At 36.2% G+C, this 23,117-nt stretch overlaps 1 pseudogene; it reads right to left on the reverse strand.

The window, feature by feature from the left end:
- Positions 1–16,994: 16,994 nt before the first annotated feature.
- On the reverse strand, positions 16,995–17,782 carry LOC102827032 (annotated as a pseudogene).
- Positions 17,783–23,117: the final 5,335 nt, after the last annotated feature.

Genomic DNA, 23,117 nt, shown 5'->3' on the forward strand with positions numbered 1-23,117 from the left:
TAACATTTTTCATTTTTACTTCTTGATAATTGTATAAAACTTTTACTCACTTGTATTTATAAAACTGAAGCATTATTTGATAGCTGTTGTTGTTAGGTGCCATCGAGTTGGTACCAACTTATAGCGACCTTATGCACAGCAGAACGAAACACTGCCCGATCCTGGACCAACCTCACTACTGTTGTCATGCTAGAGCCGGTTGATGCTGCCACTTGGCCAATCCATCTCACTGGGGGTCTTCTTCTTTTTCTCTTATCCTCCACCTTACCCAACATGATATCCTTCTCCAGAAACTGCTCCCTCCTAACAATATGTCCAAAGTATGAGAGACGAAGTTTAGTCATCTTTGCCTCCTAGGAGTCCTTTGGCTGCACTTCTTCCAACACAGATCTGTTGGTGCTTCTGGCAGCCCATGGTACTTTAAATAAACACCATAACCCGAAAGCATCAATTTTTCTATGGTCTTCCTTATTCACTGTCCAACTTTTGCATGCATACGAGGTGATTGAGAATACCATGGCTTCAGTAAGATTCACCTTAGTCTTCAAGCTGATAGCTAGAAAACATGAATCATGTAAACTGAAATATAAATTTTAGATTAAGAAATTTAGATCACAATTTAAAATAATCTAGAATTGTTCAAACCATGTGTGAACAAAATTAAATTTTCTTCATAAATTTTAATAATTGTTACTCTTTTACAAAGAACATAATTTGGCTTTTTTTCTAGTTCATTTTCTAATCTTATTTATAATTCATTTGAAACACATACAAAATATTTGGGGGAACTAGAAAAAAATTTGAATTAGTTACATTAAATAACTATCACTTAGTGGTTTGTTTAATACTTATTGTTAATTGCCATCGAGTTAGTGCTGACTCACAGTAACACTGCATAGAGTTTCCAAAGAGCAGCTGATGGGTTTAAAGTACTGACCTTGTGGTTAGCAGTCCAATGTTTATCATACAGCACCACACCAGGACTCCTGTTTAATACTAACAGACTTTAAAAGTTGGTGGGAATTTTTCATTTTCATGCATTTTTCCAAAACAATTTTAAGCTCCCAATGTCTTTTGCATTTAACTTGTAATGGTTTAATAGATAATTGGAACTATCTTAAAAACAATTTAAATGGTTTAATCAGGATTATAAGACCCAAGTGTTGAATGATTCCAGCATATTGCCAAACTATAAATGAATTATTTTCAAATATGCATGCATAAGTTTATTATTTATAACTTGGAGTCATTTTTCCATTAAATAATTTTATGAATATTGGTTAGATTTCCAGGCTAGACTGCTAAAATGCTTTTTTTTTTTTTTTTAATGAGCAGATTCATATTAGTAATAAAAATAAAGTGGTAAGTGTTACTATAAGACAATATATGGTACTGCAACTATAAACAGTAGCAGTTTGGAAGTTTTTGTTGTTTTGTTTTGTTTTATGCAATATGGGAGTCCTGATATGGTGCTGTAGGATAAGATCTGGACTACAACGTTGGTTTCAAATCCATCAACCACTCCTTGGAAACCCTCTGCAGGATTTCTAGGAGTTGGTTCTTTGGGAATCTCAGATCACATCTCTCCACTCCACATTTCCAGCAATAAATAAGGATTGCCTTAATGTCTAACTATTTGCCTCAATTCATAACACAGTCCTCATTTTGAGGGCCAATTAGTGAGTTCCCAGAAAGGAAAGTAAGAAAGAACTCCAAATTCCAAACGTAAGTTTTACAAATTGGATGATTGGACTTAAAAGGATTTCTAGACTTTTTTGAAGTTTCTCACAATGCTAATACAGTTTACCTTTGAAATATTATTGTTTGGAATAGCTAAAAGACACATTCTGAACTTGCATTGCTGTTGTTGAGTACCATCAAGTTAGTTCCGACTCACAGAGACCCTATGTAAGGTGTCTGAGAAGTGGCTGGTAAGCTTAAACTGTTTACCTTGAAGTTCAAACCGACTTTGCAGTTCAGTACATTAACTCATAGTGCCACGAGCTTGTGTCAGGTATACAAAAATGTGTGGGTGAGGAAGTAGGTGAAGGAAAGGTTTTGGGGCATGCCAATTTTATATGATCCTTGGAAGAGACCTGGATAAAAATAATAACATATGTTACTTTTGATTCTTGCAGATGGCCATGCAATCAGAGGTAGGCAAGCCACTTTTTTTTTTTTAGGTTACCAAATTCATTCAGCCTCTTCTAAACTCCAAAATAAGAGCATTCAAATCTCATTTGGTTGGTGTGGCATATTTATATCCCTAGTTTAATGAAGCCTGAAGAGTCAAAGTGGTAGTGTTATGATGAGTTAACACCACAGCTTTGATTGCTCACCACCCAAATAGCAAAATTTCCTAATATCATTTTACAAGACTTTAAAGACATTCAACTAAATATGATTGCTACTGCATAAAATGCTAGACTAGTTTTCCATATACTGTATATATGCAAATACAATATCCCATCTCAGCCTCCAGTGCCCATAGTAAGTTACTCTTACATTTTAAATTGAATAATTATTATTAGTTTACATGCCTTTAAATTTTGCAATTTGTGTAACTAAGACAGAGCTAGACTTTTAAAAAGACATAGAAGAGTGTCGTATATCCAGACCATCTTGTTTAAAGCTCCCCCTCATTGTACAAGGTATCTTGGCACATTTGAAATAGATTAATAATATATACTGAAGACGAGGCATATGGCCTGAAATTACATAGGAATCTTTTGAATGTCAAATGTTTAATATACCTCAGTGCTTCGGAAAAATAATTGGGCTAGGGATGAGAGATTAAGAAATGAAAAAAATTATAATCTAAAAGTACAAACTTCAGTGAGTATATAGTGTAGGGACATTCAATTTCTAGCTTTTAAGAGCAGCAGTAAATGTATAAATCATGTTTCATCAACACGGAGTCCCCAGATTACTAAACTGTCTGAGGATTATGAATGTCACTTTATACAGCTCAGAATTGTAGAGAATCCTTGTGAAATTCATTTCACAAGTGGAAATCTATATTGATTGTTTTGTTTATTTTTCTGAAAATTAGTTGTTGTAAACAGAACTATGTAAAGAAAGTTCATGAAATGTTCACAAGGTAACATATGTAGTTATATGATATAATTTAAATTATAAGAAGCGTCTTCCCTTGTTCCTACCTCTTGTGATATGCTCAGTAAACTTACCTTTATGACTATCTCTAAATTTTTCCCCTCATGGATATGATGACAGCCATGACAATCATATTTTATAGTGGTATGCTCTTGAATGCACTGATATGTCGAATAGGTTTACTATACTCAAAGCTGCTCTTTGCACGACAGACTGTGTTGCAATTACTAGAGTATAATGAAAGACAAAACTCAAAATAGCTCCACTTTAGATACATATCACAAATTGGGTTATATGTGGGCACTACCCAGCCTTGTCAAACTCCTTTCTTCTTTATTTCCCTATTATATAGTCTCTGGCCAAATTTTTATCACTGATAGAAACTTAGTTTCTAATTTTAATCTCAACTTTTCTCATTATCCTTTGACTCTTTGTTTAAATTTTTATTATGAATTGAGTAATAGTTTATATGGGAGAACAATGATTTTACACACATCCTATAATATTTCGTTTCATTGCAATGAGTACAATCCCCTCCATGCATCATCATTCAGCAGTATTTGTTTCTATCCCCTCTGCAATTTTTTTTTTTAATGTACTTACAAACACTCAGGAATATATAATCATTTAAACAACCAAAGGGCATATTCTGCAAGCCTTCCTCTTGGCTGCCAGCACACAGCCTTTCTCTTTCCATGAGTCTAGAATCCTCATCTCTGCCTCCATCTCTGGCATCACTGCTTATCTGGATATGGTCCCATATTCCGCTCATGCTCTTCTCCTTTGATAGTCTTAGGGTCCTCTGTTTCTGGAGTGTAAGATTAACTACTCCCCCCTCTTTTTGTTACAGAAATTCTATCTTCACAGTTATGATCATCGCAGTTAGTCATGATAACAAATATTCACTATTGAATCATAAGAATCTTATTCCCATATCCTTTTACCAGATCTGTCTAGACAAGTACAGTATTCAGTGGGGATTCTACATTTCTCTGCACACTCTGAAACTAAACTACCTCTTGAGAACTTATGAAACAAATCACTTTGTGCCTTTATTGCCTCCAACCACCCATTTTAGATAACCACTGTCTAAGTTGCCCGTCCCTATCAACCCTGTGTACAGAGGGGATAGAATTGACCCTTGATGTGAAGGTTACTTCCCTCTCAGTTGGTATTTTGAGCTAAATGCACCAGACTGCAAAATTGTTTGAACTGCAAGGTCAGTGCTTCAAGCTCACCAGCTGCTCCTTGAAAACCCTATGCAGGGTCACTATGGGTCGGAACCGACTTGGTGACACTTAACAGCAACAACAACAACATCCATAAGTATAGGTCAAGTTCATCAAATTGTAGCAATTTACACTTGTTTCCTTTATCAAAATTTTTTTATCTTCCTCTAGTCAAGTTCTGGTCATCAAGTCATTGAAGCTAGGTCAAATGGGCACTATCTGCAAGTTTGGGCATTCTTGTGCATCTCTCCTCACTACGTATCAGTGGGATGCTTCATTCTCAGCTATATCCCTTTATGGCCATGTCCTTGTCCATGGGCTCAGGAGTCTCCTTGGCTCACCATACTTCAGACCAACCAGCCCTTCCTCTTTTCTCTCATCTCCAGGCCTATGAAAGTCTATGAACTGTGGTCGAACTTGGCCCATATCTTCATTGCTGCCTTTCCCCCACTTCATCACCAGTAGACCAACGTGGTCACCAGCAAGCTTACATGCTTGCTCTTGTGTTCGCTTTGAGTTTCAGTCTTGGAGGGGGGTTTGTACTGAAAGGACTTAATTGCTTGCCTTGATGGTTCCCTGGCTAACAACTTGTTTATTCTTATACTAGCCAGACTGCTGTTTTTGTTTTTTTATTTTTCCTGCTGGTCTCTCTTTCAAGAAGCATCTTCTGTTTCTCTACCTGTCCCAGGCTTGGCCACTTGTCCTTTCTAGTGGTAATGTCCCACCTCAGAAGGTTCTGGTTAGGGCTCAGGATTCTACCTAAGGTCTTATACATTACAGAGGCTCCACAAGAAGCCTATTTCACTGGTGAAGTTCTACAACCCCTTTTAGGTATTCCAATCAGTTGTAGGTTGAAGATAGGCACAACCTTTCTGTAATCATGCTTCCCAATGTTTCTATCCCACTCAGGTGTCTACTTTACATTGTTATGTTGTTGTTAAGTGCCGTCGAGTCGGTTCCGACCCATGTACAGGGTTTCCGAGGGTGTAAATCTTTACGGGAGTAGAAAGCCTCATCTTTCTCCCGCAGAGCGTCTGGTAGTTTCGAACCACTGACCTTAAGGTGTGCAGCCTGATTTGTAACCACTACGCTACTACTTTACATTAGTAGGCAAGAAAAACCAGTATCCATAAGGTATCTTAACATGATTTCCCCTCTTTTATCCATTCAGATTATGCCTTGATCCCTGTATCAGAACCCTGTTGTTCCAAGGTTGAGCATACATCACTATTTACTTCTATACCATTTAGCCCATGCAAACCTACAAAGTATTCCCCTATCTTCCTTGTTCTTCCACTTTCTCCCCCTTCTTGTGCATTGCCCTCCCAACACCCAAATTATGTGTCTATACCCTACCCTGTGATCTACCTCCCTCCCACCCCAGGTAACCAACCTTTTAATATGGGTATCTCTTCTTAAGCTTTGACAATAAGGGTCTTATGCAATCCTTTTGTGAATGACTAATTTCACTCAGCATAATGTCTTCAACGCACATACATATTATGCAGTGGCTTGCATTTCCTTGTTATTCTTCAAGGTAGCATAGTATTCCATTGTGTGTATGTACCAAAGTTTGTTTATTCATTCTTCCATTGATGGGCACTTAGACTGCCTTCATCTTTTTGCTAGTGTGAATAGTGCTGCAATAAACTTTGGTGTTCATATATCTACTCATGTTCTGGCTTGTATTTCTTGCGGATGTATACCAAATAGAGGAATTGTGGGATCATAAGGTATTTCTAATTTCCAGATTTCTGAGGAAGCCCCTACTGTTTTCCAGAATGGTTCAAGCATTTTGCATTCTCCCCAGCAATGTAGTAGGGTCCCAGTCTCTCCACATCCTCTCCAGCATTTATTGTCCTCTGGATTTTTGAACTTTGCTGTTATTGCTGGTATGAGATGATATCTCATTGTTGTTTTGATTTGCATCTTTCTAATTGCTAATGGGGAGTCCTGGTGTGGTGCTGTCATCTAATACATCAGACTGCAAAGGCATTTGAACTGCAAGGTTGGTGGTTCAAGCTCACAAGCTGCTCCTTGAAAACCCTATAAAGACAGGGTTGCTATGGGTTGGAATTTACTCGTTGGCACTTAACATCAACAACAAATGGCTAACAGGAGTCCTGGTGTGGTGCTGTGGATTAATGCACCAGACTGCAAAGCCACTTGAACTGCAAGGTCGGTGGTTCAAGCTCACCAGAAGCACCTCGGAAACCCTATACAGGATTACTATTGGTCGGAACCAACTCAATGGTACTTAACAACAACAGCAACAAAGGCTAATGATAATGTATATTTCTTCATATGTTTTTTTGGCTGCCCGAATCTCTTCCTTGGTGAAATGTATGCTCATGTTCTGTGCCCATTTTTAAATTGGGTTATTTGTGTTTTTCTTGTATAAGTGTAGTTTGTTGTTGTTGTCAAGTGCTGTCGAGTCAATTCCAACCCATAGCGACAGTTTCCTATATATTTCAGAAAGTACTCCCTTGTCTGATATGTCATTGCAAAAGACTTTTTTCCCATTCTATGGGCTCCCTTTTTACTCTTTTGTTGAAATCTTTTGATGCACACAAGTTTCTAATTTTTAATATGTCCCAATCATCTATTTTGTCTTCTTTTGTTTGTGCAATTCTCACAATTTTGGTAGTCTATGTGTATGCCCTGTATTGGTGGTGGTGTACAGTGGAGTTGGATCCGACTCATAGTGACCATGCATAGGATTTCCAAGGCTGTAAGTCTTTACAGAAGCAGAAAGCCTCATCTTTCTCCCATGGAACAGCTGGTAGTTTCAAACTGCTGACCTTGAGGTTTGCAGCCCAACTAGTAGTCACTATGCTACCAGAGCTGCTGTGTCCTGTATTAGAGACTTTAAATTTGTCCCTACTTTTTCACTGATGACCTTTATAATTCTGGCATCCACATGCAGACCTTTAATCCATGTTGAGTTGGTTTTTGTATATGGTGTAAGATAAATGTCTTGTTCCAATCTTTTGCATTTTGATTTCCAGTTTTGCCAGCACCCATCTGTTGATGAAACTATCTCCTCCCCATTCAATGTGCTTTGGCCCTTTGTCAAAGATCAGTTGGCTGTATGTGGATAGGTTACTCTCTGAATTCTCAATTCTATTCCATTGATCTATGTATCTTTCATTATATCTGTATCAGGCTGTTTTGACCACTGTAGCCATGTAATAATTCAAAATCAGAAATTGAAAGACTTCCAACTTGGTTCTTTGTCTCTCCCTTGACTCTTATTCTTAAGAATGGGTGATCTATATTTTGGATGTAAGTGAAATTAAAGATTGCAATTTCAAATTTTAAAATGAAAATTGTCCTATACTTTCATTCAATTGCATTGGATCATATTGTAAGCCACCAGAATGTAAAAATACGAAATATCTAGATTTCATATGCATATTAATGTTTAGAAATCTTTGCAACACAATTAGAATAATGGGTTATCCAATCATGCAAAATATATATTGGGAAAGAAGCAAAGGAAATAGGATGTCAAAACTGATAAGCACAAATTTGAAAAAGAGCTGAATTCTAATATGAGTGGGGGAAATATATATTGTTGTTGTTGTTAGGTGCCATTGATGGTATATATGCCAGTTTTTCACAGGACATTTCAGAACTCTTGAAGGGGTCAGAGCAAAGAGAAATTAAAAGAGAAAAGAGAGTAATTTTATAAGGAAGTTTATTTTAAAGAAAAATGGGCTATGAGCAACATTCTTCCAGGCTAATGGGAGGTTGAACTTTTAGGATATATCCTATATAAATTTCAGGGACATAGAAGACTAGAATTACAATCTGTCTCCTGCATGAGAAATCTAGAAACAAGATATTAACTCTTTTTCTGTGGGCCAGGAGACAACCACTACAGTACAATAGGACTACAGTCTCTGAAATTGTAGTGATGAAAGTTTCATGCTTTTCCTTAGACAAGGTATTTATGGATCCATAGAAGGGAGTTCTATTTAAAAGAGCAACATAATAGGTGGAAAGGACCTCACAAAAAGAAACTGGAAGATAAACTTTAGGAAATTATGAAAAGGGCATGGTAGTCATGTAGAAGTGATTTTCAGGAAATCCTGAGATAGTTTCTCCTGAAAATCACTTCTACTAAGAAAACACAGATTCAACTTATAGGGGCACCCATCAAAAGGTCTTTTCTTTGTCCTTATCATTTCTCTGTTTTATTGCTCTGACCTGTTTAAAACTGGTTAGCAAAGGAGTACATTGGGATGAGGAGGTGTTATAAAGAAATCTTAAGGTATAAATATGTAAATAGCAAATATTGGTAAGTATATAAAGAAATTGGAACTCATACTGCTGATGGAAAAGCAAAAATGGTGCAGTTTCCATGGAAAACAATTTAGCTGTTTCTCAAATAGTTAAACATAAAACGTCCATGTTTTTGTTGTGCCATGGAGTTGGTTCCGACTCATAGTGACTCTGTATATGTAGTTGTTATTGTTGTTATGTGTCATTGAGTCAGCACCGACTCATAGCGACCTTATGCACAGCAGAACGAAACACTGCCACATCCTGGGCCAATCTCATTATTGTTGCCATGGTTGAGTCCATTGATGCTGCCACTTGGCCAATCCATCTCATTGGGGTCTTCTTCTTTTTCTCTGACCCTCCACCTTACCAAACATGATATCCTTCTCCAGCAACTAGTCCCTCCTGACAATATGTCCTAAAGTATGAGAGATGAAGTTTGGCCACCTTGGCCTCCAAGGAGCATGCTGGCTGCACTTCTTCCAAAACGGATCTATTGGTTCTTTTGTCAGCCGCCCATGGCACCTTCAATATTTTCCTCCAACACCATAACTCAAAAACATCAGTTCTTCTACTGTCTTCCTTATTCACTTATTTTGGTATTCACTGTCCAGCTTTTGCATGCAAATGAGGTTATTGAAACCACCATAGCTTGGGTCAGGTGCACCTTAGTCCTCAAGCTGACATCTTTGCTCTTCAACATTTTAAAAAGGTCTTGTGCATATGATTTGCCTAATGCAATACATGATTTGATTTCTTGACTGCTGCTTTAGTGAGTGTTGATAGTTGATCCTAGAAGAATGAAGTCCTTGACAACTTCAATCTTTTCTCCCTTGATAATAATGTTGTTTATTGGTCAATTGGTGAGGATTTTTGTTTTCTTGACATTGAAATGTAATCCATACTGAAGGCTGTGCTCTTTGATCTTCATCAGTAAATGTTTTAAGTCCTTTTCACTTTCAGCAAGCAAGGTTGTAACATATGAATATCGCAGGTTGGTAATGAGTCTTCCTCCAATCCTGATGCCACGTTTTTCTTCATAGAAGCCAGCTTCTTGTATTATTTGCTCAGCACACAGGTTGAATAAGTATGGTAAAAGAATACAACCTTGTTGCACACCTTTCTTAATTTTAAACCATTAAATGTTCCGTGTTCTGTTCAAACAACTGTCTCTTGGTCCAGGTACAGATTCCTCATGAGCACAATTAAGTGTTCTGGAATACTCATACTTCCCAATGTTGTTCATAGCTTGTCATGATCCACACAATCAAAATCCTTTGTGTAGTCAATAAAGCACAGGTGAATATCTTTCTGATATTCTCTGCTTTCAGCCAAGATCCACCTGATATCAACAATGATATCCCTTGTTCCATGGCCTCTTCTGAATCTGGATTGAACCTCTGGAAGTTCTCTGTCAATGTATGCTTGCAGCCGTTTCTGTATTACCTTTAGTAAAACTTTACTTCCATGGGATACCAAAGAGATTGTCTGATGATTTCTGAATTCTCTTTGGAATGGGCACAAATTCGGATCTTTTCCAATTAGTCGGCCAGATAGTTGTCTTCCAAATTTCTTGGCAGAGATGAGTGCCTCCTGTGCCACCTCACTTTCTTGAAAGATTTCAATTTTTATTCCATCAATTCCTGGTGCCTTGTTCTTTGCCAATTCCTTCAATGCACCTTGGACTTCCTACTTCAGTATCATTGGCTCTTGATCATATGCTACCTCTTGAAACAGTTGAACATGAACCATTTCCTTTTGGTACAGTGACTCTGTATTCCTTCTATCTTCTCTTGATGCTTTCTGCATCATTCAATAATTTGCCCTGAGTATCTTTCAATAAGGAAAGTTAAGGCTTGAATTTTTTCTTCAGTTCCCTCAGCTTGAAAATGCTGAGCATGTTCTTCCTTTTTGGTTTTCTGATTCCATATCTTTGCACATTTTGTTGTAATATTTGGCTTTATCTTCTCAAGCTGATCTTCGAAATTTTCTGTTCAGCTCTTGTACCTCCTCATTTCTTCTATTTGCTTTAGCATCTCTACGCTGGAGATCAAGTTTTAGTGTTTCTTCTGACATCCGTTTTGACCTTTTCCTTCTTTCTTGTCTTCTCAATGACTTTTTGCTTTCTTCATGTATGATGTTCTTGATGTCATCCCACAACTCTTCTGGTCTTTGGTCTTTAGTGTTTAATATATCAAATCTATTCTTCAGATGTTCTCTAAATTCAGGTGGGATATATTCAAGGTCATATTTTGGCTCTCGTGGACTTGTTTTCATTTTCTTTAGCTTCAGTTTGAATTTGCAAATGATTAATTGATTGTCTGTTCTACAGTCTGCCCTTGGCCTTGACTGATGATATGGAGCTTTTCCATCTTTCTTTCCACAGATGTAGTCAATTTGATTTCTATGTATTCCATTTGGTCAAGTCCATGTGTATAGTTGACTCTTAGGCTGTCTAAAGAAGGTATTTGAAATGAACAAATCATTGATTTTGCAGAATTCTATCATGCATTCTCCAGCATCATTTCTCTCACTAAGGCCATATTTTCTAACTACTGATCCTTCCTCTTTGCTCCCAACCTTTGCATTCCAATCACCAGTAATGATCAATACATCTTGATTGCAAGTTTGAATAATTTCAGATTGAAAAAGTTGGTAGAATTTTTCTATTTCATCCTCACTTGCTTTCATGATTGGTGCATATATTTGAATAATAGTGGTATTAATTGGGTTTCCCTGGAGCCTTATGGATATTATCCTATCACAGACAGCATTGTACCTCAGGACTGATCTGGATATGTTCTTTTTGACAATGAATGCAACACCATTCCTCTTCAATTTGTCGTTTCCTGGCATAGTAACCCATGTGGTTGTCAGATTCAAAATGGCCAATACCAGTCCATTACAGCTCACTAATGCCTAAGATACTGATTATGCATTCCATTTCATTTTTGACAAATTCCAATTTTCCCAGATTCATACTTCGTACATTCCATGTTCCGATTTTCAGTGGATGTTTACAGCTGTTTCTCTTCATTTTGAGTTGTGCCCCGTCAGCAAATGAAGGTCCTGCAGGCTTTTCTCCCACGGGCTTTACTCCATTCCTGTCATCATGGTCAGCTCTTCTTTGAGGAGGCAGCTTTTCCCCAGTTGCATTTAGAGTGCCTTCCAACCTGAAGGGCACATTTTCCAGAACTATATCTGACAGTGTTTCTTTGCTATTCATAAGGTTTTCAGTGACTAAATATTCAGAAGTAGCTTGTCACTCCTTCCTTTTCTGTCTTCCTCTGGAAGCTCATCTGAAACCTGTCCACCATGGGTGACCCTGCTGGTATTTAAAATACTGGTGGCATAGCTTTCAGGATCACAGCACCTCACAAGCCACCACAGTACAATAAACTGACAGATGAGTGGTGGGTACCTCCATTAAATGGAATAGTACTCAGCCATAAAGACAAATGAAAGTCTTATCTATGCTACAACCTTGCTGAACCTTGAAAAACCATATGCTTAGTGACAACAATCAATCAATTACAAAAGGACAGATATTGTATGATCTCACTTATATGGAATGAAAAGAATAGGCAAGATTATATAGAGACCTAAGTTTGTTGTAGGGGAAGAGGGTGTGCATTACTGAGGAACAGTGAATGTTTGTTTATTGTGTTAGAAATTTGGTTAAAATTATGGGTGGTGAATGCACAACATGTTTAATGTAGTTGATATCATTAAATGGTACACCTGAAAAGTTTTGAAATTATAAATGTGAGATATATATATATATATATAATGCAAAAAAAGAAAGAAAGAAATTTAAATTGGAGAACTGGAGAAGAAGCCAAGAATCCATTTATTAGTCCAGTATGAACTTTTGTTAGTTTCTAGGATGAAACAAGCAGATCGAGGCTGGGTGTTATAGTTAGGTGTTCTTGAATTGGATTCAACTTATAGAGACCCTATGCATAACAGAAAGAAACGCGGCATAGTTGTGGGCCATCCTTACAATTGTTATGTTTGAGACCATTGTTGCTGCCATGGTGTCAATCCACCTTGTTGGAAGTCTTCCTCTTTTGTTAACCCTCCATTTTTCTATGCATGATATACTTCTCCAGAGACTCGTCCTCTCTAACAACATTTCTAAAGTAGAAGAGATGAAAGTCTTGCCATTCTTACTTCCAAGGAGCATTCTGGCTGCAATTCTTCCATCACAGATTTGTTTGTTCTTCTGGCAGACTACAGCACTTTCAATATTCCTAGCCAGTACCATAATTCTTGTACATCAATCCTTCTCAGGTATTCCTTATTCATTGTCCAACTCCCACATGCATATGAGTCTATTGAAAATACCTTAGTCCTCAAACTGACATCTTTGCTCTTGAACACGTTAAAGAGGTCTTTTGCATTAAGTTTGACTAATGCAATACCTCATTTGATTTCTTGACTACTGATTTCATGATAATTGATTGTGATCCAAGCAAATGGAAATGTCTGACTTCAATCTTTTCTCCATTTATCATGATGATCCATTTACATTGGTAAAGTTGTGAGGATTTAGGTTTTCTTTACATTGATGTGCAATCTATACTGAAGGCTATAATGTTTGATCTTCATCAGTATCTTAAGTGTTCTATGCTTTCAGAAAGCAAGGTTGTATCATCTGCATATCACAGGTTGCTGATGACCTCAAGCCTGATGCCATGTTCTTCCATAAAATCCAGTGTCTCAGCTAATTTGTTTAGCATACAGATTGAATAAATATGGTGAAAGGATATAATCCTGGTGCACACCTTTCCTGATTTTAAACCATTCATTATCCCCTTGTTCTGTTAGAACAACTGCTTCTTAATCTTTGTGCAGTTTCCTCATAAGCACACGTTTTGTTCTGGGATGCACATTCTTTGCACTGTTTGATGAATTGTTTCAACTGGTATTTCATCTACTCCTGGAGCCTTGTTTTTGCCAAAGACTTCAGTGAAGCTTGGATATTCTTCTTGCACTACCATTGGTTCTTGATTGTATGTTGCCTCTTGAAATGGCTAAATATTGACAAATTATTTTTTTACAGTGACTTTATGTATTCCATCTCTCGTCTCTTGATGCTTCCCGTATCATTCAACATTTTGCCCATGGTATCCTTCAGTATTGCAACCAAAGTTTTGAATTTTTCTTCTGCTCTTTCACCTTGAGAAACAATTAACATGTTTTTCTGTTTTGGCTTTCTAAATTCAGGTTTTTGTCATTTCATTATAATATTTGATTTTGTCTTCTCAAGCTGCCCTTTGAAGTTTTCTGTTCAGCTATTTTTCTTCAGTATTTCTTTCAGAGCAAGTTTGAGAGTCTGTTCTGATCATTCACTTTTGTCTTTTCTTTTTTTCCTGTCTTTTAAATGACCTTCTGCTTTCTTCATGAATGACATTTTTCTGGTGTGCAGTCATTTCTAATACATCAAATCTGATTGTGAGATGGTCTCTAAATTCAGGGGGAATATACTCAACATATTTTTGCTCTTATTGAGTTGTTTTATTTTCTTCACCTTCAGCCTGAACTTACATAAGAGCAATTAATTGTCTGTTACTTAGCCTTGTTTTAACTGATGATATTGAGCTTCTTCATAATTTTTTCCAGCAAATGTTGTCAATTTGATCCCTGTGTATTCTATCTGGTGAGGTCCAGGTGTATAGGCACCTTTCATGCTGTTGAAAGAAAGATATTTTCATTGAATAATTCATTTGTCTTGTGAAATTATTTAATGTAATGTCCAGCATCATTTCTATCATTAAGGGCATTATGGATCCTTCTTCCTTGCTTCCAAGTTTCACATTTCAATCACCAGTAGATATCAATGCATCTTGATTACATGCTTGATCTATTTCAGCCTGAAGACATTGATTGAATCCTTCAATATCATCATCACTAGCTTTAGCATTTTGTGTGAAAATTTTAATAATTAACTGATTTTCCTTGTAGGTGTAAGGATATTATCCTATCACAGACAGTATTTTGCTTCTAGATAGATCTTGAAATTTGATGCCATTCTTTTTCATGTTGTGGTTTCTGGCATACTAAACCAAACCACATGATTGATTTGAAATGGCCAATTCAAATCCATTTCAGCGCATTAATATCTAGGATATCAATCTTTATGTATTTCATTTAATTTTTGACAACTTCAAATTTCTACATATCTGTCAGCTTGCAATATTCTGTTGGCTTTTGTGTCACTGTGATTCTGGAAGCTATGTGGACAGGTTTAAACTAAGCTTTCTGACTAAGACAGACTAGGAAAAATTAAATGCAAACCTCTTATTAATGGTTAGGAACTGAAAACCATTATAAACAGCAGTGTAACATTGTCAGATATGATGCTGGAAAATGAGGTCCACAGGTTGGAAGTCACTCAAAATATGAGAAGGGAAGAACTGCCTCCTCAAAATTGAATTGACCTTTGTGACATGGATGGAGGTAAGTTTTCGGGACCTTCATTTGCTGATATAGCACAACTCAAAATGAGAAGAAATAGCTGCATTAATGAGATGAAACAACATCCATTAATCATTGGAATGTGGAATGTATGAATAGAGGAAATTGATTGACTAAAGAAGGAATATTTTTAATTCTGTATAAAGTAGCAGCTTAAAGAATGGAAATTCAACCATGGCATATGCTCTACAGCAGGATCCCACTGCAGGAATGAAAATCAGAGCATTTGTTATTTTAACTTTCCAATTAATTAAATTTTTATAACTTTTGACCAGCACAAACATGTACCCTGATTTTACTCTTTATTTGTTAATTTCTAGTTAACTCTGGGAGTCTTGGTGTGGCACTGTAGGATAAGCACTTGACTGCTAATCACAAGGTTGGCAGGTCAAGATCACCAGTCACTCCTCAGAATCCCTATACAGGGTTACAATAAGTCAGAATTGACTCGACAGCACTTAACAACAGTAAAATCTAGCCAGATTAGAAAACAAGGGTTCTAAACACTACTTTGCTTATATGAAAATACTTTCATTTTGTCTTCTTTATAAATAATATTTTAACTGGGTATTGAATTATTGGTTGGAAATTTCTCATTTTTCCCATCACTTTTCAAATATAATTGTATTGGCCTTTGATTTTCAGTGTTTTGTGTGTTTGTTTTGTTTCTGATAATTCAACTATAGTATTGTTGCCAATATAGAGTTAATATATTCTTTTTCCCCTAGTTGCTTTCAACATAATTTCTGATTTCTTTTTCCTTATTAACATTTTAAGTGATGTATTTTGGTTAGTTTTCATTAGCTGATTAGAGTTTTTTAAAATTTTTGCTCAAAGCAGTTCAACAGCTTCCAAAATAGATGAATAGTACTTCTATTTTCTTTCTAATGCTTTATACATATGTAGTTATAAAATTTTAAACACACACACATATATAGTTACACACACATATGGATATACTTTGTATATTGTTTGAACTAATTTGCAATCCTGTGAAGAGAATATCATTATCTCTTCAATTTTGTAATGGGGAAGTTAACATACAGAGACATGAGGTTGTTTTTGCTGCTTAGACATTTGATAAGGGACTAGAAAAAAATTTGTACCTTAAAGGTTTGGGATATATAGTCTAGACTCTAGAGCCAGTGACTTATTAAAAAAAAAAAAAAATAGAGATGGTATTTTAAGCTTCAGTTAATAATGTGCTTATACTGAACAGTAATGTTAATAAAAATCATATTTAAGTTATACTATAAAATGAAGGGAGTCCTCTCGCTAAATTGTCAAATAAATAATACATAATATATATGGAAAAAATTAAAGAAAACAACTAATTGTGGGATAAAATCAATGTCTGCTGCCTCCGGTGTTTTATATGTTATCTCCTTAACTGTTTTAAAGCCCCATTTTAAATTATGTATATTTAATATTTCCTTGAACAATCAAATTTGTACTAAGCCCTGTAGTTTTCTAAGATAACTGACTTCAAAGGACAAAATAATGGTATATGAATGGTACACTTAGAAATATTTCTCTTCTTGGATCAGTACCTTCCAAGTCAAAGCAGATTTCAAATGAATTAATTAAGAAATATTACTTTTATTGGAAACTCATGTAGAAACTGATATATTCAGACCATTAGTTTCTGTATTATCTGGTCAAGTAAAATATGTGAGTGTTTGGATCAAATAAATTAAAACCTAATATTAAGGTTAATAATTTTTAGGCCAATCAATAGTTAACTAGTTAAATAACATTGAGGTAATGCTACTAAATTGCTGAAACCTGACTTTAGTTCTTCAATCATAATTTGTGTGTGTGTGTGTGTGTTTAATATCTTTAACTATGCAAAGATTTGTTCATTCACATCTCCTAGAGAACATTTCACCCACTGCTCTGCTTGGGAGCCAGTCTCTTATCTCTCTCTTCAGCAATGGTAAGGCGGATACCTTTTCCTTGGGGAAGAGAAATCCATGGTTTATTGCCCTTGCCAATAACAAAATGTTGGAAAGTCGGGTGGCAAGGCTGTTGCCATTGGCATCTTTCACATGAACCACATCAAAAGAGCCAGGATGTCTCTCTCTGTTAGTGATCACACCAATTCTTCCCAAGTTGGCACCTCCAGTCACCATACACAGGTTACCAGCATCAAACTTGATGAAATCAATAATCTTTCCAGTCTCCAAATCAATCTGAATGGTATCATTCACCTTGATGAGGGGATCAGGGTAGCGTATGGTACGAGCATCATGGGTCACCAGATGGGGGATTCCTTTCGTGCCCACAAAGATATTTCTTACTTTGCACAACTTGTACTTCTCGTCAGGTGTAATACGATGAACAGCAAATCGACCCCTGGTGTCATAGACCAGACGGAAATGTTCTCCAGTTTTGTCAATGCTGATAACATCCATAAAACCAGCAGGATATGTTATATCAGTTCGGACTTTGCCATCAATCTTAATGAACCGCTGCATACAGATCTTTTTAACTTCATCTCCTGTCAGGGCATACTTAAGGCTGTTCCTTAAGAAAATGATCAGTGGGAGGCATTCTCTCAGTTTGTGGGGGCCAGTGGATGGGCGTGGAGCAAAGACACCAGTCAGTTTGTCCAGCATCCAATGCTTGGAGGCAGCCACACGCTTAAGATGTTTCTTGGGACCACGAGCCATGGCGGCGCTGAGCAGGAAAGAGAACGAGCTTCTTCCGGTGTCCCCAGATAATCTCATAATTTTTTTAAGGTAAAATTTTATTTCAGCAGAGTTAAGTGAATAGTAAGACAGTGCAAAGGTTTTAGCATGCTTTAATTTTTAGAGAAAAAAAATAAAACACTGCAAAACATTTAGAAACTACAAGGGTTGTTCTTTAAAATTCAGTATTGATTGAATAAAGAAAAGAAGCATAATAATTTATAATGAATTTAATCTGTGTAAATAAATTGCATAAAGTATTTTATTCCACATGCCTATATCTAAATCCTAGAGTATGTGTATATTTAAAATCTATTAGATAAGTACTATTTGGCAATGATTTAAGGACAATTGTATATAAAAGGGAAATGATTTTAAAATAGAAGAACCATGCAAAAATTGATTATCATGTCATGAACTAAGGCATTTGATTAACTTAAATTTCTGCACCTAATATCCCAAATTAGGAAAGAATGAGATGATTTTATATGCTGAAATACAGAAAAATATTCAAGATATGCTGCTAATTAAAAACAATATGATTTTGTATAGTATGTGTATAAGTGTAGTTATATTTATAATATTCTTCGATCTACATTATTTAAACTGAAGACTCGTTTAATTTTTTTCATATTCAGGGTTTCTTTTAACATCATTAAAAATTATCATTATTTTGTTAGTCTTAAAACACCATCAACTTGTAATTCTTACACTAAGTCATTGTTTTCCAAAGAAATCATTTGGCATATCAACTAAAAAAATTTGGGTATATCTATCACCTGCCTTTGCAATCTGTATATCTTAAAGTTATTTTTCTTTCTTTTTACATTTTGTGAAGTAAATATTTTATTTTACAACTTTTTATTGTGATTTGGCTGAAAGCTTACAGAACAGATAGGCTTTTCACTCTCGACAGTTCATTCACAGTCTGTTTTGTGATATTGATTACAACATCCAGAATGTAACAGGACTCTTTTGCCTTCCTCTGTGTTTACCATTTCTATTTGTACTTCTTTTCTATCCTTTCCTACATTCTGAATTTTATCTCTGGTCAAATGCTTCCCTTCTGATCTTGTAGGTTGTTTATTTTAAGGAATGCATATTTCCTTGGTATTAAGCAAGGGTACAAAAAATGTATTGCTACAAAGCAATAGAAAGCTTCTTTAAAAACATATTAAAATACGAAGTTATTGTTTTTTGATACAGCCTCCATTTATGACTATACACATCAATTGGTAGTGTTTGCATTTCTCTAACCCTTCCCCAAAGAATACTGTGTTATTAAATTTATATCACATAAACAGCAGTTTAGGCACCTTTAAAGGACTCAAATCTTATTCCTTTCAAATGTTCTTTGAAATTTGAGAACATACAGAAATCTGAAGGGGCAAGATCCGGGCTATAGAATGGATGGAGTACGTTTCCAAAGGAAATTCTCAGAGGACAATCTTTGTTTCCCTCGTTCCTAGGCACAACTTTCCTGACCTTTTTCTTGGCAATGAAGTTTTCAGTTTTGTTAATACTTCTTCACAACAAGCCTCCATATCATCCTGTGTTCTTTGAGAAAATCTATCAAAATTATACCTCCAAAATGATCACCGTAATCTCTGAGCAGCCCTCTCTGCCTTAAATGTAACTGGCACTGCAGATCCCCTCAGAAGCCACAGTTTGGATTGGAATTTTTTTTTTTTAATGACCCCCCTTCCCCCCAGCAGGATAAGGGAGTCTTGGCATGGAACTGTGGGTTAATGCACCCGATGGCAAAGTCATTTGAACTACAAAGTCAGAGGTTCAAGAGCACCAGCTGCTGCTTGGTAATCCTATACAAGGTTGTTATTAGTCAGAATCTACTCGATGGCACTTAACAACAGCAACAAGTAGGTGGCAGTTCAAACCCACTAACTGCTTCTTGGAAACCCTATACAGAGTTGCTATGAGTTGAAACCAACTTGATGTCACTCAACAATAGCAACAATAAGACTAAGACAAGTGTAACACTGAGAGAACTTGTCTGTAGTCATCTAGTAATCATAGAGACATATTAAACATGTTTGTTTGGAATAAACTGGGCATGCATTTACTGAAGTCCTGTTGTGGAGCTGAAGGATGATGCACTGGACCACAAGGTCAGTTTGAACCTAAGGTCAGTGGTTCAAATTCACCAGCTACAACTTGGAAACCCTAACCAGGGTTGCTATGAATTAGAACTGGCACTTAATCACCATTTAGGTGTATATGAACTGAAAACCTAATAGCAATACTTTTTATTTACACACCTATTGTTCACTTTATAGGCCTGTCTATATTTTGGCAAAAAGTTAAGCTATGTGTTTAAGTTCAGGTTCAAAGACTATCTGAGGGCTACAGTCTCAGGAGTTCTACCAGCTTTTATCGAGCCAGTAAGCCTGGTGTTTTTATTGTTTTGAGTTTAGTTTCACATTTTTTGCCAATCCTACCCATAACCTTTTATTGTGGAAGCTGGATAACTTCTAGATCGTCTGTTCTCAAAGTAATGAATGGAGGGTTCACTTGGTCCTTTTTCCATTCAAATGAATGTTTCTTTATATCTTTGACTTTCTTCACTCTGATGTGCTGTCAATAGGGAAAGAGAAAAAGTTGTACATTAGATGGCTGCTGACAAACTTTAAAAAAAAAAAAACAACAAAACACTTTTCTTTTTAAAACTTTTTATTGTGAAATGAGTGAATGATTGCGGAGCATATCATCATTATTACCTCCAACAAGCCATATATATTTCATTTCAATGTTTGCTATCCTCTTAATGTAACATCACTTATTCCACTTCCTCCCTGTGAGGAAAGAATAACAATTCTAGTGTGGTATGTGCACCATGGAATGATCTATCATTAGAGATAAAAGGTCAGCATTTACCTAAGGGCAAAATTCAGAAGTTTTAGTAGAGGCAGAATTGAAACAAGACTCATTAACAACTTGAGATATGCAGATAATACAGCCTTGCTTGCTGAATGGAAGAACTAAGGTGTGAAAGAGCTGAACAGAAAATTTCAAAGGGCATCTTGAGAAGACAAAGGTAAATATTATAATGACTATGCAAAGACCTGGAGTTAGAACACCAAAAGGGAAAAGCACGTTCAGCATTTCTCAAGCTTAAGAACTGAGGAAAAAATCCAAGCCTCAACTTGCAATATCCAAGGATTCTATGGGGAAAATATTGACTGAAGCAGAAAGCATCAAAAGCAAATGTAAGGAATAGGCAGAAACACTGTACCAAAAAAAAATGGTCGATGGTCAACCATTTCAAGAGGTAGCATATGATCAAGAGTTGATAGTCCTAAAGAAAGAAGTCCAGGGTGCACTGAAGGCATTGAAAACAAATGGATCCAGGAATGGATGGAAAATGAATTGAAATATTTCAGTAAACTCACACAGCATTAGAGGTGCTCACTCATATATGTCAAGAAATTTGGAAGACAGTTAACTGGCCTACTGATTGGAGGAGATCTGTATTTGTGCCTATTCCAAAGAAAAATTACCCAACAGAATGCCAAAATCATTGAACAATATTATTAATATCACATGAAAGCAAAATTTTGCTAAAGATAATCTCCAAACAGCTGCAATAGTACATTGATATGGAACTATCAGAGGTTCAAGCAAGGTTAAAATGAGTACATGATAAAACATTTATCATTGTGGACATGAGATGGATCTTGGCTAAAAGCAGAGAATAACAAAAAGGTGTTTACCTGTGCTTTATTGATTATGCAAATACTTTTGACTGTGTGGATCATGACAAACTATGGACACCATTTTGAAGAATGGGTATTCCAGAACATTTAATTTTGTTCATGAGGAACCTGCACATAGAACATGAGACAGTCATTCAAACAGAAAAAGTGAACACTGAATGGGTTAGAATCAAGAAACATATATGCCAGGGTTGTATTTTTTTCCACCATTTTTATCCAATCTGTATGTGAGCAAATTATCCAAGAAACTGGCTTATATATAATCTCCAAACAGAAGAACATGGCATCAGAATTGGAGGAAAAATCATTAACAACCTGTGATATGCAGATGATACAACCTTGCCTGCTGAAAGTGAAGAGGGCTTAAATTACTTTCTGATGAAGATCAAAGACCACAACCTTTGGTGTGGCTTGTACCTCATTGTAAATAAAACAAAAATCCTCACCACTTAACCAATATAAAACATCATGATAAATGGTGAAAAGATCGAAGTTGATAAAAACTTCATTTTGTCAATGTTCATGGAAGCAACAGTCAAGAAATCAAATATTGCATTGTATTAGGAAAATCTGCTGCACTAGACCTATTTAAAGTGTTCAAGAGCAAAGATGTCTGTTTAAGGATTAGAGTGCACCAGACATAAGCCATGTGTTTTTAATAGCCTCATAGGCATGTAAAAATTGAACAACGAATAAAGAAGACTGCAGAAGAATGGAAGTATTTGAGTTATGGTGTTGGAGAAGAATATGAAAAGTGTTGTGGACTGCTAGAAGAACAAACAAGTCTGTGTTGGAAGAAGTATAACCAGATGCTCCTTAGAAGCTAAGATTAACCAGACTTTGCTTCACATACTTTGGACATATTATTAGGAAAGATCAGTCCCTGGAGAAGGACATTATGCTTGGTAAAACAGAGGGTCAGTGAAAGAGAGGGAGACCCCCAATGAGATGGATTGGCACAGTGGTAGCAATGGGCTCATGCATAATAAGGATTATGAAACTGATACAGGACTGGGCAGTGTTTCCTTCTGTTGAGCCTAGGGCCACTATGGGTTAGATCAATTCAATGCCCCCTAACAACAACAACATTAATGCTGAAGTGAGATTATATCACATTGTCTCGCTTTGGCTTCAATACGATTTACACATCAATGTAAAGAAAACAAAAACCTTGCAACTAGTCCAGTAAGCAGCACCATGATAAATGGGGGAAAGATTGACATTGTTACGAATTTTATTTTACTTAGACTCACACAATCAATGTCCATGTTAGAAGTAATCAGGAAATCAATTGACATATTACATTAGACAAATCTGGTATAAAACCTCTTTAATAACTCGATGGCACTTCACGACAACAACAATGTGTTAAAAAACAAGATGTAATTTGAAGACTAATATTTGCCTGGCCCAAGACATGCTGTTTTCAATCACTTCATATGCATGTGAAAGTAGAACAATGAATAAGGAAAACCAAAAAAAAAAATGCAGTATTGACTAAGGATATTGAACCTATCATTGACTGGTGGTGGTGGTTATGTACCATGGAGTTGGTTCCTACTCACAGCCATCCTGCATAGGGTTTC

The sequence above is a fragment of the Chrysochloris asiatica genome, unplaced genomic scaffold (assembly GCF_000296735.1).
Source record: "Chrysochloris asiatica unplaced genomic scaffold, ChrAsi1.0 scaffold00086, whole genome shotgun sequence".
In the NCBI taxonomy this organism is placed as follows: domain Eukaryota; kingdom Metazoa; phylum Chordata; class Mammalia; order Afrosoricida; family Chrysochloridae; genus Chrysochloris; species Chrysochloris asiatica.